The sequence below is a fragment of the Passer domesticus genome, chromosome 1, assembly GCF_036417665.1.
Source record: "Passer domesticus isolate bPasDom1 chromosome 1, bPasDom1.hap1, whole genome shotgun sequence".
Lineage (NCBI taxonomy): Eukaryota > Metazoa > Chordata > Aves > Passeriformes > Passeridae > Passer > Passer domesticus.
Genome location: NC_087474.1, coordinates 159,884,216 through 159,899,785, shown reverse-complemented (window position 1 = coordinate 159,899,785; position 15,570 = coordinate 159,884,216). Strand labels below are relative to the sequence as shown.

The 15,570-nt window shown below is 46.9% G+C and overlaps 1 long non-coding RNA gene and 2 other non-coding genes across 6 annotated transcripts in view; 2 read left to right on the top strand and 1 right to left on the bottom strand.

Annotated features, from left to right (window-relative positions):
• Positions 1–15,570, bottom strand: part of LOC135286203 (uncharacterized) — a 53,492-nt gene that overhangs the window by 21,392 nt on the left and 16,530 nt on the right. The window contains exon 2 of one of the 4 annotated variants that reach the window (XR_010350659.1): positions 2,432–3,026. The exons of the other annotated variants lie outside the window; for them this stretch is intronic. This is a non-coding gene — a long non-coding RNA (uncharacterized LOC135286203). The remainder of the gene's footprint in view (positions 1–2,431; positions 3,027–15,570) is intronic. 4 annotated transcript variants of the gene reach the window in all.
• Positions 4,676–4,748, top strand: TRNAF-GAA (transfer RNA phenylalanine (anticodon GAA)). The gene has a single exon. It is a non-coding gene; the product is annotated as a tRNA-Phe (tRNA).
• Positions 9,195–9,267, top strand: TRNAF-GAA (transfer RNA phenylalanine (anticodon GAA)). The gene has a single exon. It is a non-coding gene; the product is annotated as a tRNA-Phe (tRNA).

Genomic DNA, 15,570 nt, shown 5'->3' with positions numbered 1-15,570 from the left:
TAATTTGGGGCAAAAAAAAAGCTAAAGGAGGGTAGATTAGATTAGATTAGATTAGATTAGATTAGATTAGACATTAGGAAGAAATGTCTCCCTGTGAGGGTGGTGAGGCCCTGATATGGAATTCCCAGAGAAGCGGTGGCTGCCCCTGGATCCCTGGCAGCATTCCAGGCCAGGCTGGATGGAGCTTGGAACAACCTGGGGTAGTGGAAGGTGTTCCTGCCCATGGCAGAGGAGTAGGAACTGGATGATCTTCCAGGTCTCTTCCAAACTAAACCATTCTGTGATTATCTGATTAAATTAAAGTCCTTTACTAAGAGAAATATAGGTTTGGTGCTGAAATAATTTAAAAATTCACTGAGGGGCAAACAATTTTCCCCCTCAATTTCCTACATGTAAACTAAAAAAGAAGCCCTTTGCTTCATAACCTTGTATTCAGACTTGTCTTCCTTTAAGTGGGAACCCTCAGTTCAAGTGTTTTCCATTTTTTAGGGAAGGGATGAGGCTGTGAAATCCTAAGAAATACAAAACCCACCCTTTTCTGCCAGCACTAGGACATTTCAGTGGGGACAGCTCTCAGCCAGAGACATTAAAGAAGGCATAAAACAATCCAGGCAGCAATTGTGATGGACAAAGATTATTCACACATTTAAATATGCCCATTTACATAATCATCCTCAGGGACACAGGTCTGTGGCTAAATCCCTGGAATCTCCCCCTCACGCAGCTCTCGGGTTGTTCATTGATCCTGAAGGAATTTTTTCACAGGGAAAAGCTGCTGATGTGGCAGGAGGTCCGACCACCCTCCCAAAAACCTGAGGTAGCTCTGATTTCCCAGCCATCCCCAAAAAAGCTTTGTCACCACAGCCTTCCCAGAGCCGCGAGGAGACTGATGGAGGCTTCACCCCCATTTTCACCCCTCCAAAACCACGCTGGGATAAAATACCCTTTAAATGTCAGATGAGCAGGAGCTGGCAGGTGGCTTTACCTCCCTCCCTGGGGAATTTTGTGACTCCCCAGGGTCTCCTGACTCACAGGCAGCGCCCGGGGGGCTGCATCAGCCCCCTCCTCAGCGGGGGAAGGCAGGTGGGCCAGGCAGAGCCCCGGCCCCACGGGGAGAGAGATGCTTTTAGCTCTGACTCATCCCTGGGCTGCCTTTGGAGGGAGAGGCAGCAGCTCTGCAGAGTGGGAGTTGCTCTGCTATTTTCTGTTTACCGGCTCTGCTGGCTGTCATTTCCCACCTGGGGGACAACGGGTTGGAAAGCCAGAGTGCAGATGGAACTGGCTGGAACATTAGGGGTTTTTTTTCTCTTCTCCCTGTCAAGGGTGAAAGTTTGGTGCTGGTGGATAATGGAGAAGGGGAGAGGGGGAAGAAAAATCTTATTTTGAGCAGGGAGGGGATGTCACTATTATTTTACAACCAGACTGCCAGAGGGTTTATTGGCACCTGTTAACTTGAGAAATATGTGGGGAAGGGGAAAAAATGAGGCTTCCCTGCCTCCAAATCCTGCCTGGATGTTTGATCCAATGTAATTTCTGCCACACAGGACCCAGATAAGCCACCAAAAGTCCCTTTAGGTCAGTATTTCTATGCCTCAGAGCTGTCAATCTTCCCATCAAACTTGGTGTCACTCGGGTCCATTTCCCGCTGGATGCATTATCCGTGGAGAATCAATTGCACGGCTTGGGGCTGGGTTATTGATGCCATTATCTTGTTTATGGCTTGTGGATGTTTCTGGATTTAAAGCAGTGCCCTTCTAACACCCGAGTCAAAGAAAAGTCCAATTATTCCCATACTTCAGATGTCAAAATGGAGATGGATCCACTCAGGGTTTTTGCCCCACCAGGCTTGTGTTGTTTGCAGGGCTTGATCCTGTTCTCTGCTCTCTGGGAATGGCATAAAATGGTTTTGTTTGGAAGGAAACTTAATGATCAACCTGTTTTAACTCTCCTGTCATTGGCAGGGACGCCTTCCACTATCCCAGGTTGCTCCAAGCCCTGTCCAACCTGGCCTGGAACACTTCCCAGAATGGGGCAGCCACAGCAGCCTGTGCCAGGGCCTCAGCACCCTCACAGAGAATAATTTCTTCATAACATCCCATCTAAATCTACCCTTTCTCATCTTAAAGCTGTCCCCCCCTTGTCCTGTCATTGTTTGCCATTGCAAAAAGCCCCTTTCCAGCTTTCCTGTATCCCCTTTTAGGTACAGGAAAGCCACAGTAGGGTCTCCAGGGTACTTGGTGAACAAGTTCTGAAAGTTCTTCTCATGCTGAGGACTTGAACCTTATCTCTTGTTAACTCTGAGAGCAAGATCCAATTTATATCTCATATGTCTGCAGCAGCAAACTTTTATAGGAGTAGGTTGGCTTATCCAGGAGACATTTTCAGACCTGGATCCTAAATGGAGACCTCCCAACAGCCTGGTGTGACCTACCTGACTTCCAAACAGATTTGGAGGCTCACGCTTCCCTTTTATCGACAAGTCCTATGGAGCACCTCCAGCTGGCAATTGCAGTCTCAGATCTTGGCAGAGAATGTCTGTCTACCCAGGAAAGCTCATTGTGCACGTCTGGAGCTGCCAAATTCACAGCTGGGGCTCAGCCATAGTGCAGTAGTGGAATTTTGGAGGAGAAACCATGGGAAGCAGTAGCACACACCCTATATTTGAAAGGGGTGAGTACCTGGAGGAGTTCCCCGAAGTTGGAAAAGCAATTCCCAGTGCTGAGACAGAGCTGCACACCAGGACTGGATCAGAGCTGTGATTTCCATGAAAACACAGAAGCTCACATCCTCCACACATTTCACTGCCATGTGCCATAATCCTTTTCCATCTCTCACACCCAGGTTTTTCTCCTTGTTGGAGATTACCTGTTTTTTTATGGACAAATAATGAAGCTGAATCATTCACCCAGGCTTAAGACTGTGTAAAGATTTGGATCCCACTCTTGAAGCATCCACATCTAATGGGAGAAGAGATTCTTGAGTCCTGCATCCAGCTTTGGGGTTCCCAGCACAGGAAGGACATGGAGCTGTCAGAGAGAGTCCAGAGGAGGCACCAAGGGGGTCAGAGAGATGGAGCAGCTCTGCTGTGAGGAAAGGCTGGGGAAATTTGGATTGTTTGGGCTGGAAAAAAAGGCTTGGGGTGACTTAATTGTGGCCTTCCAGTACCTGAAGAAGCTGACAAGGCTTCAAACTGAGAGTAGGTTTGGATTGGATATCAGGAAGAAATTCTTCCCTGTGAGGATGGTGAGGGCCTGGCACATGCTTCCCAGAGAAGTTGTGGCTGCCCCATCCCTGGAAGCATCCAAGGCCAGGCTGGATAGAGCTTGGAGCCACCTGGAGTAGTGGAAGGTGTCCCTGTCCATGGCAGGGGGGTTGGAATGAGATGATCTTTGAGGTCCTTTCCAACCCAAACCATTCCATGTTTGTTTCTAATGTTTGATGCTTCTTGCACTGGAGTGAAGCGTGTGAGTGAATTGATGACCTTCAGCTGCAAGAGGTTGCTCTGGAGGGAGCTAAAGATGCTCCAGATTTTTCCTCCATCTCCACATGTTCCGGAGCCTTGCAGAATCCTGGTGTAAACTTAGAGAAACTTTGTGGTTTCTCTGCTTTCCTTCTGAGCTGAGGGAAACCAGGGGGTGCCACCTCTTGGAGGTGTCCATTGCCTACACTCCCAGATTTATCCTCACTCTACACACAGATTTTGGAGTGCTTTGGATGAGGACCCTCTCCAGGCTCCCTCTGAAATCCCTGGCACAAGGAATGCTTGGGAATACTCAAGAAATGGAGCTGGAGTCCCAAGCAGCAGCACAACCAAGAAACACACTCCTTGTTCTTTGCAGTTTTGGGGACTTTGATTATAAGTCAAGTTGTTAAACAACAACATTTAGAACATTTAGATGGGGAAATTTCTCTTATTTTTTGATCTCAAATCATTTACATTTAAGTACAAATTTACCCCCTAATCATTTCTAAATGGATTTCTTTTTAAGACAATTTAAGACAGGGAAAATTAGGTGTTATTGGATGCATACTGGGGAGAATAAGCCTTATTTATTTGAGAGGCAGCAATGAACTGCATATGTTACATAATTATATAGAAGATAGCAGGATGGCAGTGTTCTGAAACAAAAAAGAGCCAGCATTTGGAAAGAAGAGGGATGATTTGAGGCAATTTATGTAGTTTAGAGTGATTTAAGTGTAGTTAAACAATTGCACATTTAGGTGCAATGTATGACATAATAGTCCAAGCGAACTGAAAGGTTTTCAAGTCTATTTTCCGTGTAAGCTTCCCAGCTGATGCTCTACCAGGGAAAACTCTTATTTATGGGGAGAGGCTGCTCCTGGCCTGGATTTTCCTGAGATTTTTTTCTCTTGCTTTGTTGTGTGGTCAGTCACACCATTCCAACACTGGAATGGGCTGCCCAGAGAAGCTGTGGCTGCTCCTTCCCTGGAAATGTCCAAGGCCAGGTTGAATGGGGCTTGGATCAACCTGGGACAGTGGAAGGTGTTCTTGCCCCTGACAGGGAGTGAAATGAGGTGATCTTAAAGGCCCCTTCCAACCCAAACCATTCCATGGTTCTTCTTGGAGGAGCGTTGGGAAAACTGGTTTGAATGGTGAAAATTTGAAATCTCATCATGTTCCAACAGGTTTTGGGAAAATCTGAGCCTCAGCAGAGCTGAAGTAGCTCAGCTGGGAGAGCGTTAGACTGAAGATCTAAAGGTCCCTGGTTCAATCCCGGGCTTCAGCACAGTTTTCCTGCACTTTTGTGTGCCCAGGGCTGGGCTCTGCACTACAGGAGAGACCTGGACATCCAGAACAGAGTCCAGCAGGACTAGGAGGGGACAGGAGCATCTCTGCTGAGGGGAAAGGAGGAGAAACTGGGCTCAGTGGCCTTGAGAGAGTGTGGAGTTCCCTTCTTAGACATATTCCCAAGTGACCTGAAGGTGGTGCTGGACAAGGGGCTGTAGGTCCTGCTTGAGCTGGGCATTGGAGCAGGGACCTCCTTGAAATCCCTTTGGACCTCAACCAGTCTGAGCCTGTGAAAGAGGGACAGGGTTTTACAATTCCAGTCTTTTACCAAAAATCATGATATAAAGGGGTTTTTGTTCCTTGCACTGCCTGTTCCCAGTCCTGTGGCATGGACTGTCTTGTAAATTGGTGGCAATGTTGAGCCACTGATGTGGGGGCTGCTTAGTCTGGAGTGAGTCCAGAGGAAACCACAAAGATTATTAGAGAGATAGAGCTCCTCTCTTATGAGGAAAGGCGGGGTTTGTTCAGGCTGGAGAAGAGAAAGCTCTAAGGAGACCTCAGAGCCCCTTCCAGTGCCTGAAGGGGCTCCAAAACAGCTGGAGAGGAACTTTGAAAAAGGCTCTGGAGTGTCAGGACAAAGGGAAATGGCTCCAAACTGACAGAGGGCAGCATTAGATGGGATATTGGGAAGAAATTCTTCACTATGAAAGGTGGTGAGGCCCTCGCACAGGTTTTCCCAGAGAAGCTGTGGCTGCCCCTGGATCCCTGGAAGTGTCCAAGGTCATGTTGGACAGAGCTGGGAGCACCCTGGGATAGTGGAAGGTGTCCCTGCCCACGGCAGGGGGTTGGAACTCAATAATCTTGAAGGCCCCTTGGAACCCAAACCATTCCATGATTTTATGATCCTTTGAGGCCGACCACTGGTGCCAAACCACCTCTGCCAGGCAGCATTCCAGGCTTTGAGCAACACCATCCACTGCTGCAGAGCCATCATTACCAGCAGAGCTCAGCTCCTTGCTAGAATCAATTATGTGAGTCTTCTTAATTAAAGGTTTCTCCCCTCTGCCCTAAATGTCAATCCCTTCTCCAGCCATAGAATTGCACAGGGGCTCTGTGAGTTCACTTCTTGATATTTTCTGTCAGTGAGGCACCAAAAGAGGAACTGGATCCTCCTCTCCCGTCACTGTTGCCCTCTCCCCAGAAAAGTAGAAAGAATGCTTTGACATCACATTACATAATTTTCTTTTTACGAGCCCTTGCAAACATATTTATCGCACAAAAAAAAAAAAAAATGAAAGGATCTTGGAAATAACTTTTGAACTTCAGAGAAAAGGAAAAATAGAAAGCCTGGCTGAGAGAGATTAAAACTCATGATTCATCAAGGGTAGAGACCTGAGAAAGACCTGCTCTACCCCCTGTAACACATTTCTGAAAAATAAAGGTGGCGGGGATGCAATGATGAGTGATACTGTAATGGAAAAATAGGTGTGAGTGCTGTGCAGACAACAGAGTCAGGGAATTCAACAATCCCTGAAGACCAGGAGTGGCTTGGCAGCTCATTCCTACACTCTCCATGATTTGGAGTGGCTGCAGGGGGCTGCCAGGTGGGAACTTTTGACATATTTGAGATATTATCGCTTCTTTTGCACAGCCACACTGTGGATCCAGATGGATCTGAGTGTGGGTGCTGCAATGCAGAGAACTTGTCCTTCATTTGCAAAACCTGCAGATAAGAAAACCCCCAGAGTCCTGGTCCCTGCCTTGGCAGCCCCTCATTCCATCTCATTTCCTGCTTGGCTCTCCATAATCCCAAAATCTGGGATCATTTCCTCTCCCGACAGACTGAGCGCCAAGAAGGACGAAAACGCTTCAGGAGCTCCAGGGATTGCTGAGATTGGATTTAAGCAGGAAATAGAACAAATTTCCCAGGGCAATCTCCTGCCTGTGGCTCGGATGCCTGGGAAGAGGGAATGGATTGACGGAGGAATGGTCGTAAGGCAGCAGAAAAGAGGGACTGACGTCAGAGCTCCTCATTTCCATTTCTACGTCACCTAGCAACACTCCAGTTAAGGACTGAACTTCCGAGACGTGGATTCCCTGGGAATTTTCCCATTAGGTGGCACCACTGGCCTTGGGAAGGCTTTCATCTGCTCTGGCTCCATCCAGCCAGGTACACCTAGATCCAAATGTGTTGATCTCCCTCCCAAAAATTCAGAAACAGCTGAGGATGGATCAGATTTGTGAAGAACTGAAAGTGCTGTGGTTATTTGTTGTAGTTAATTTGGAGAAAATACTTTTGACAGGACCCAGCCTATCTTTAATACAGATTCTGGAAAACCCCATAGAGAGACAAAACCTGGCTGCTTTTGGCATGAATTAAATAATCCTAAAGGTCCTTTCCCACCCCCAAAATTCTGTGATTGGGTCAATTGTAGAGATTTGCCTTTTTGGCCTCAGAGAAGTAGGTAAGATGAATCCTACCCCAGGAACCTTTTCAAGATTGCTGTGTTTTACAGAAAAAATGTCATGCCAGATCTTCTTTTGTGGACTTCACTCCCTGTCACATGGATGTGCCCACCTGGCCTTCCAGGAATTTGGAAATCATCACTGCCGGTAATGCCAAACAGCTCACAGCTCCTCGGGGAAGAGCAAAACAGAACTATTTCACAGAATTAGAGGCTCTTATGTTTCAAAATAGGCATTGGTCTGTTTTGATTTGCTTTCAAAGACAGAATCTTTGAAGAAAAATTAAGCCTGGAGCAAGTCCACACTCCAGACATTAAAAACTCTTCAAAGCAAAGCTTTACATGTGAGTAAACACTTAGGATAGACTCCAAAATAATCAGCTAAGGAATCATCTGGCTGTGCAATTCTCACTTTCCTACAGCATCCAAGTGTGGAAAAAATACCAAGAAGAGTGTTCTGTTCCTAAAATCTGATCCAAGATGTACTTGTAAGATCCACAGTCACTGAGCTCAAGAAATTGCTCCTTTAAAAACCTTCTGCAGATAAAAATAACCAGCCCTGCTCTGAACACACAGCCTTGGTTTGGGGATGACCTTGAAGAGAACACAATGCAACAGTTTTTCTTCATCCTCTTTCATGGACAATAGGAAAAACTTACTTGGGTCAATGCCCAGCTTCCTTCTTCTTGTGGATGCTGAGGTCCTGGTGGAGATGAGGGAGACACAACAAGGGTGGCTCATTCCCACTTCAGGGCTGAGGCCTAATTACCCTCCCATGGCTCCAATTAATTCCTGGACAACAGTGTAAATCCCTCTCATATCAGCAGCTCTACCAGACACAAAATGGAATTGGTTTCGGGAATTGTTTTTGGGGTTATGTTTTCTGTTGGCTGTGGTCTTTAGCCACACCCTGGATTTATTACGTGCACCATTTTTTTTTTTTTGGCACCACATAGATTTTGAAAGCTGGATCTGGAATGTTTTAGGTCACATATAGGACACCATTTGTAAGTCAAGAAGCAGAAATTCTGTAGCTCATGTGTCCAAAAATTCTCCACCTGTCAAGCACAAAGATGCTGAGACCCCAGCCACCCATGACCAGTTCCTCAGTGACTGTGGGTTGGATCACCACTGGGATCCACTGCTAGAAGTGTTTTTGGAGAAAGAAAACCCACTTGGGGAATGATCCTGTTGTCTGGATATTTTAAAAGATTCTGTAGCCTAGTTTGGGAGCCCGAGATATCAAGAACTGTTATCTAATAAATGTCAGTGAGGAAATATCAGCTGCTGTCAAGCTGAACATTCAAACCCAGATTAAATATATTCCTGACACCTTTCACTACCAGATTTTTAACAGACATGGAAAACTTGCTGCGCATTCCACATATGTATTTTGGGAAGATGTGAATTTGAAGCTGGTGAAAGATGGGAGATTGTCCTGGGAGCGAATAATTTGCAGGATAAGCTGGTGGGCTGGGCAAACATCTCCCATATGAAGATGCCTGGCTCCCGTTCCTTAGGTGGAGAGAGACAGATTGATGTGAAAAGATGAGCCAGGCTCCATGGATAATTCCAGATCTTCTGTGGGCTCTGTGAAAAGGTGTCAGGAAATTCTGTTCAATGCTACTGCTCCTGGCTGGTTCCCAGATTAGGGCTGCTGTTTAATTCCAGATTTAGCTGTGTTTTATCACAGAATGCCAGAATGTTTCAGGTTGCGAAGGGCCTTAAAGATCATCCCTTTCCAATCCCCTGGCACGGGCAGGGACACTGCACTGTCCCATGTTGCTCCAAGCCCCATCCAAACTGGCCTTGAACACTTCCATGTGTCTTGAGCCATTACTTCTGATCCCTGTCTGTCTCTATCCTGTTCCCCGAAACAATTCTTTGATTCCCAAGATAAAATCAACCAAAGGCTGCTTGAAAAGGCTAAAAGATCATCGCATTCCAACAGGTTTTGGGAAAATCTGGGCCTCAGCAGAGCTGAAGTAGCTCAGCTGGGAGAGCGTTAGACTGAAGATCTAAAGGTCCCTGGTTCAATCCCGGGCTTCAGCACAGTTTTCCTGCACTTTTGTGTGCCCAGGGCTGGGCTCTGCACTACAGGAGAGACCTGGACATCCAGGAGAGATCCAGCCAAGAGCCAGGAAGGTGATCACAGAATCACAGAATGGGTCAGGCTGGAAGGGACCACAGTGGAGTCATCTGATGCCACCTCCCTGCTCAAGCAGGGCCTTCCCACAGCACAGGGCACAGGATAGTGTCCAGAGGGTTCTGGAATATCTCCAGGGAGGGAGGCTCCCACCCTCTCTTGTTTCTGTTCAGGGCTTTGTCACTGCACAGGGAAGAAGTTCTGCCTCATGTCCAGGTGGAATTTCCTGGGATCAGTTCCTGCCTGTGCCTCTTGTGCCATTTCTGGGCCCCCCGGAGCAGAGCCTGGGCCCTGTTCAGAGCCCTCCCTGCAGACAAGGACAGACAGGGATGAGGTCCCTCTTGAGCTGTGTCGCCTCTCGAGGCTGAACAGCCCCAGCTGAACATAATGAAAGGACTGGAGCCTCTTTGTTATCATGAGAGGATGAGAGGGATTGGTTGCCTTGAGAGGCTGTGGAGTTTCCATCCTGAGAAATTTTAAAATGTCACCTAGCTATGGCCCTGGGTCACTGGCCCTGGGTGGCCCTGCTGGAGCAGAGGGTTGCACTAGAAGATGACCAGAAATCTCCTCCAACTCTTCAGCAAGCAGAGGACAAAGAAAAATTTTTATGTGTAGGGCAGGCAAAAGCCAGGCCAATGTCATCCTCAGGTTTTTCCATCAGCAGTGTCCACCTGGCCAATCTGCACAATCATCCTGGCTGACCAACCAGCCAACAAAGAGCTGGGACCAAGATTAGGGTGTCAGAAGAACTAGACCTACACATGAATAAAAGCAAATTTAAACACTCCTACTCTTAAAATATGATCAAGATAAAGTTCTCCTCTCTTTCTTTTTAATTTTTTTTCCTTTTTTTGAGTCAAACTTGCATAAAGAGACTCCTTCAAAGTGAACTCCTCACCCGCTCTGAAATCCCGGTGCCTGTCATCTGCTGAAGGATCTGCAGTGCAACGTCATACCCAGAGCCCCCAAATAAACTTCCGCTCTCATTTCAGGCACCATCTGTGTCCCATTTCTGCAGCGCCTGGCAGAGATTGCTTCCCTTCTATGGAATGTTCCTTCCCCTTGCCTGAGCTGCAGACTTTGGAGGTGGGGAAGTCGGCGGGTGGAACAGATCCCAGCTCCGCGCACTGCGCTGTCCTTGGGTGCTGGGATGATTTTGGTGCTTGTCCTCAGTCAGATGGGCCTCAAACCAGACCCCAGGGCAAGCCACAGAAGAGGTAAAGATAATATTTGCTCCTCTGGCTGCAAAAAATAGGAGAGGCTTCATTGGGGTGTTGAGTGTTAATGAGGGTGGGAGTGGTGAGGTGAGGAAGAGCTAAGTTGGGGATAAACATGGAGAGGTCCAAATGCCCTGGAACATGAAACTGCTCTGGGTCACAGAGTCACAGGTAATCACAGAACTACAGAATCACAGAATAGCCTGAGTTGGAACAGACCCCCAAGAATTGTCCAGTCCAACTCCTGGCCCTGCACAGGAGACTCAAACAATCTCACCTTGTGCCCAAGAGTGTTGTCCAAACACTCCTTCAGCTCTGTCGTGCTGGTTCTGAGACCACTGCCCTGGGGAGCTGTTCCAGTGCCCAGCCACCCTCTGGGGGAAGAACTTTTCCCTGATATCCAGCCTAAACCTCCCCTGACACAACTTCAGGCCATTCCCTCGCATTCTGTCACTGTCACCAGAGCAGAGATCAGTGTCCACCCCTCCTCTTCCTCTCAGAAGGAAGTTTTAGACTGTGATGAGGTCTCCCCTCATTCTCCTCTTCTCCAGCTGAACAAACCAAATGCCCTCAGCTGCTCCTCACACAGCTTCCCCAGGATGGAGTTCACAATCTTGTCTTCCTCTTATGCAAATAAATTGAGCTTTAATGCGAAATTCAGGCAGCTGCAACCCAAACAGATAAAAGCCTTGCCTTAGGCTCCCCATTAAACCAGCTGAATCTCTGCCAATCCCTGTGCCTCAGTTTCCCTCTCTGCAGCACTGACACTTCCCTTCCTGAAGAATGGGAAGAGCCAGCTTGCAGGTGAAAGTACTCTGCGTTCCCAGCTTGTTTTTATGTGTTATCCCAGCACGTGTCCCCAGGGATGATGCTGGATTACTCATACACCTCTCGAGTCCTCTGCTTCTCTAATTCCTTTTATTTGCAAGAATTAGGAACAGTCATGCTATCCAGGAAAACACAGCCCTCACAATGCCAGCACCGGCGTCACAGAGCTGTGCTTGGCAGGCTGTTCCTGAGAAACTCCTGGGACTTTCAGGTGGATTCACCTCCAAGTGGGGCGGAAATGGGGAGGAGGGAGTGATTAGAAAGGAGAGGACAGATTGTCTCAGAACACTGCAAGATGAGGTAAATAACGAGGAAACCGTGTGGGAAAGCAGGTGATTGAGAGTCCTGGGTCACCTTTGACACAGAACATTTCAAATGGCCAGGAAAAACTTTGGGATTCCTCTGGAAACGGAGAGGCTGCTGGAGATGAGAAAAACTTGGAATATTTTGCCTATCGTGGCAAAGGTTAACCAGGTTGAATGTTGATGATGTGGATCTGCAGGTTGTAAGGACAAGGATGGGGAATTTGTGGTAGAGCCAGAGGTCAGGATTGTAAGGAAGGGGCATGAACTGGTTAAGGAAATGAAAATTCCGAGGCTCATACCGGTCAATACAGGGCAGCTCCCAATGAGCTCTTTCCTGTCCTCCAGAAAGAACAACAGATACCAGAAAAGGCTTGTAGGGACTTGTAGGAAAAGGGTTTTGCCATGTGGTTGCTGGAACCACCTTCCCATCCCTAATGCTCATTTTGCTGCACAACTCTCTCTCTTGCCACTGTGGCTGATCCCTCTGAGGACGCTCAGGTCTCATTACACATAACAAAATGGATGAAGAAGGTGTGATGAATCAAATCCTTCTCTTCCCCATTCTCCTTCCACTCTTAAAGTGTGGATTTTTTTTTGGTTTCTTTTAATTTTTTTTTTTTTTTTTTTTTTTTTTTTGTGAAAACTGAGCCAGGGGTTTAACCTACATTTGAAATTGTATTACCCTTTAATTTTGAGGCTGTAGCCCCAAACTCTGACATGGGGAGCTGTGGTTCAATCTTTATTTTGGTTCTCCCAGCTGCCAAAACAAGAAGTGTTCAGACATTGGTTGCCTTAATTCTACCATGCTTAATAACCCTGGTTATTAAATTGATAACTCTGGTTGTGAAGATTTTTGTCTAAAAGCGTTAAAACACTTTCTTGATCATTTTGATAACTTTTGATTCATGGGCTCTGCTTCCGGTTGTGGCACATTTTGGCAAGAGAAGTGGCCATCACATAGAAGAAGGGAGAAGAAAAAGATACCCCTAAATCAATCTCCAGCAATTTGAGTTGATTGAAAGCCCTCTTTGTTCCATTCCTGTATTCACACGAAGACCCCCATTTCCTCAAATCCCAGTGATATACGGACTCACTGGAAAGTTTCATCATTAGAAAGTTTTAATCATTATTAAATCATTATATCAGGAATAGTGTGGCCAGCAGGACCAAGGCAGTGGTCATCCCCCTGTACTTAGCACCTCAAATCCTGGGTTCAGTTCTGGGTTCCTCATGATAAGAAAGACATCGAGGGGTTGGAGATGTCCAGAGAAGGGAATGGAGATGGGAAAGGGTCTGGAGCACCAGGAGCAGCTGAGGGAGCTGGGAAAGGGGCTCAGCCTGGAGAAAGGGAGGCTCAGGAGGGACCTTCTCTCCACAATCACTGTGACAGGAGGATGGAGGCAGGTGGGGATTGGTCTCTTCTCCCAGGTAAGGAAGAATGGGATAACGGCCTCAAGTTGCATCAAGGGGAAGAATTAAGTTGGATATCAGGAAAAATGTCTCTCTAAGGGTTGTCAAGTGCTGGCACAGGCAGCCCAGAACAGTGGTGGAGTCCCCATCCCTGAAGGCATTTAAAAGCCATGAGGATGTGGCACTTGGGGACATGGTTTAGTGGTGACCTTGGCAGTGCTGCACTGATGGTTGGACTCAGTGATCTAGAGGTCTTTTCCAACCTAAATAACTCCATGATTCAAAGCACCCAATTTCACAAAAAGCCATGGCAGAGAGGGAAAAAGGTCAGTAATATAATTTTTCAGCCTATCCCTATCCTATTCCCTACAGTAAAATTCCAGGAATGATGGACACGGGAGGGATCTGGTGTCTCCTGGGAGTGACAGCAGAACCCGTCAAACCCAGCAGAACCCTTCAAACAAGGAGTGGGAATAACTCGTAACACATTCCAGAGCCCTGCCGTGCTCTGTCTGTGCCTCCCGCCCACCTGCCAGGGGGAGCGGGGAGGGAAAAGTTCACCTGGAAGGGAAAACAAGCTCTCCCTGGAGGAGGTGAGAGAGGAGGATCCTGTGAAATGCCATGGCTTCATTCTGAGAGGAGCTTTCTGGATTGAACCTGATCTGGGAGCAGGAAAGGTGGGCAGGTGAGGGGGACAAAGGGTTCAAAGAGGTGTCCTAACATCTTTATCAGTGTAGTCACAAAGTTTGCCTCATTTGGATTAAGGAATCTCTTGCATATTCCTCTGGAAGTCTCTCTCTCACATTTTCAAACGCTGTTTAATTTTCTGCAGTGTGTGAGACTGACTTTTAACAATTTATCTTGACAGCTGCCAGCCCTGGAATGGGACAAATTCCTCAGTGCTACAGATTTATCTGTGCTGCAGATGGCTGCAGGCACATTTGCAGGTGTTTGTGGGGTCTTGGCTCCTTCTCCTGACATCTTCTGTCTAATTTCTCACTCTTTTTTTTTTTTCTTTTAATAGTTTATATTCCATCTCCTCCAAGAGAAGATATCTGACCCATGTGGGAAGTCTTGGTCACTTCCCTCACCTGAGCTGAGGCTCTCAAAGGTCACTCTGGCCCCTGATTCATACAATCACAGAATCAGAGTTTGGATTAGAAAACAACTTAAAGAACATCCAGATCCAACACTCCATGGGCAGGGGCAACTTCCACTTGACCAGCTCACTCAGAGCCCCATCAAGTCACTTGGATTCTCCATCAGCATGTGCACAAGCTGATAAATCATATTTCTGGACATATTTCTTCTTGCTGTCAGGTTCTGCTCCTCTGTAAAGTCATCTTTAGTAAGGTCCTTGCCTCAAGCTCCAGCATCTCTTGTGTCACTGTGTTTCCAAAGTAGGAACCTTTACAGGAAAAATATTTTCCCTATTATTTCTATTTTCTACATTATTTCTATTTTTTATATTGCCCCTTCCAAGGCAGACACTAAGAAGACCTGAGGCAACAATCCCTGTACAGGCCATTCACTGAAGGGTTGGATCCTTGTGAGTCCCTGCCAACTCAAAATATTCTGTGATTTTGTGAAATATCCAGAGCTATCCACACATTTTGATGGATGATCACAGGCCATCCATAAACTTTGGCTGAGGTTCTGTGTAGGTCCCTCACCTTTACCCTAAATTTATCAGGGGTAGCTGATAGGTGTTATTCTATTTTTCAGGGAAATCTGACCTCCCTCTCCAAACCCTGAGCTAACAGGTTTGTCCCCAGAGAAGAACTAAAATTGCAAAGGTACTGAGTTTTTCATCTACTGTCTATATTGAAAAACTGGAAAGAAAAAAAAAAAAGAGAAGAAAAAGAAAAGCAGCTCAACTTAGAAACTTCAGCTCCAAGTTTAAAGTTAGAGGTGATGATCTGAGACCTTAAGAGCTAGAAATCCTTGGGCTGAGAAAAAAAAGGGGGCCTCGGTGCATTTTCAAGCCTTCTACTCCTGATTTTATGTACATCTGCTCTTGGTTTTTATTTAAAGGGTTGGCTGCAAGAGTAGGGAGCTTGCAGGGTAAATCTGGAGCTGAGGCAAAGTCTGAACTCCACTTTTGGAAGCTTTCAGGTGGCTCCAAATGCAGCTTCCCTCAGCACACCCATGGCCACCCTTCAGGATCTTTAATGACTTCAAACCAGCAGCTGGCGAAGCTCAGCCCAAGGAACAAAAAAGCTGCTGCCGTTTTCTGTGCAGATTTTATGGCTTTCCAAAGCCCATTTCACTTCTCCTCCTCCTCCTCCTTAAAATTCTCCTTCTCTCGCTCCTCCTGTGGAGGTGCCAAAGCCTCCTCCATCAATTTGTGAGAACTTCTGCTTGAAAACTGGAGCAGAGCATCACCCACGGAACCAGGCTGGCATGAAAATACCGGAGGCAGAGGCTCTGATGAGAAATGACTCGAGGA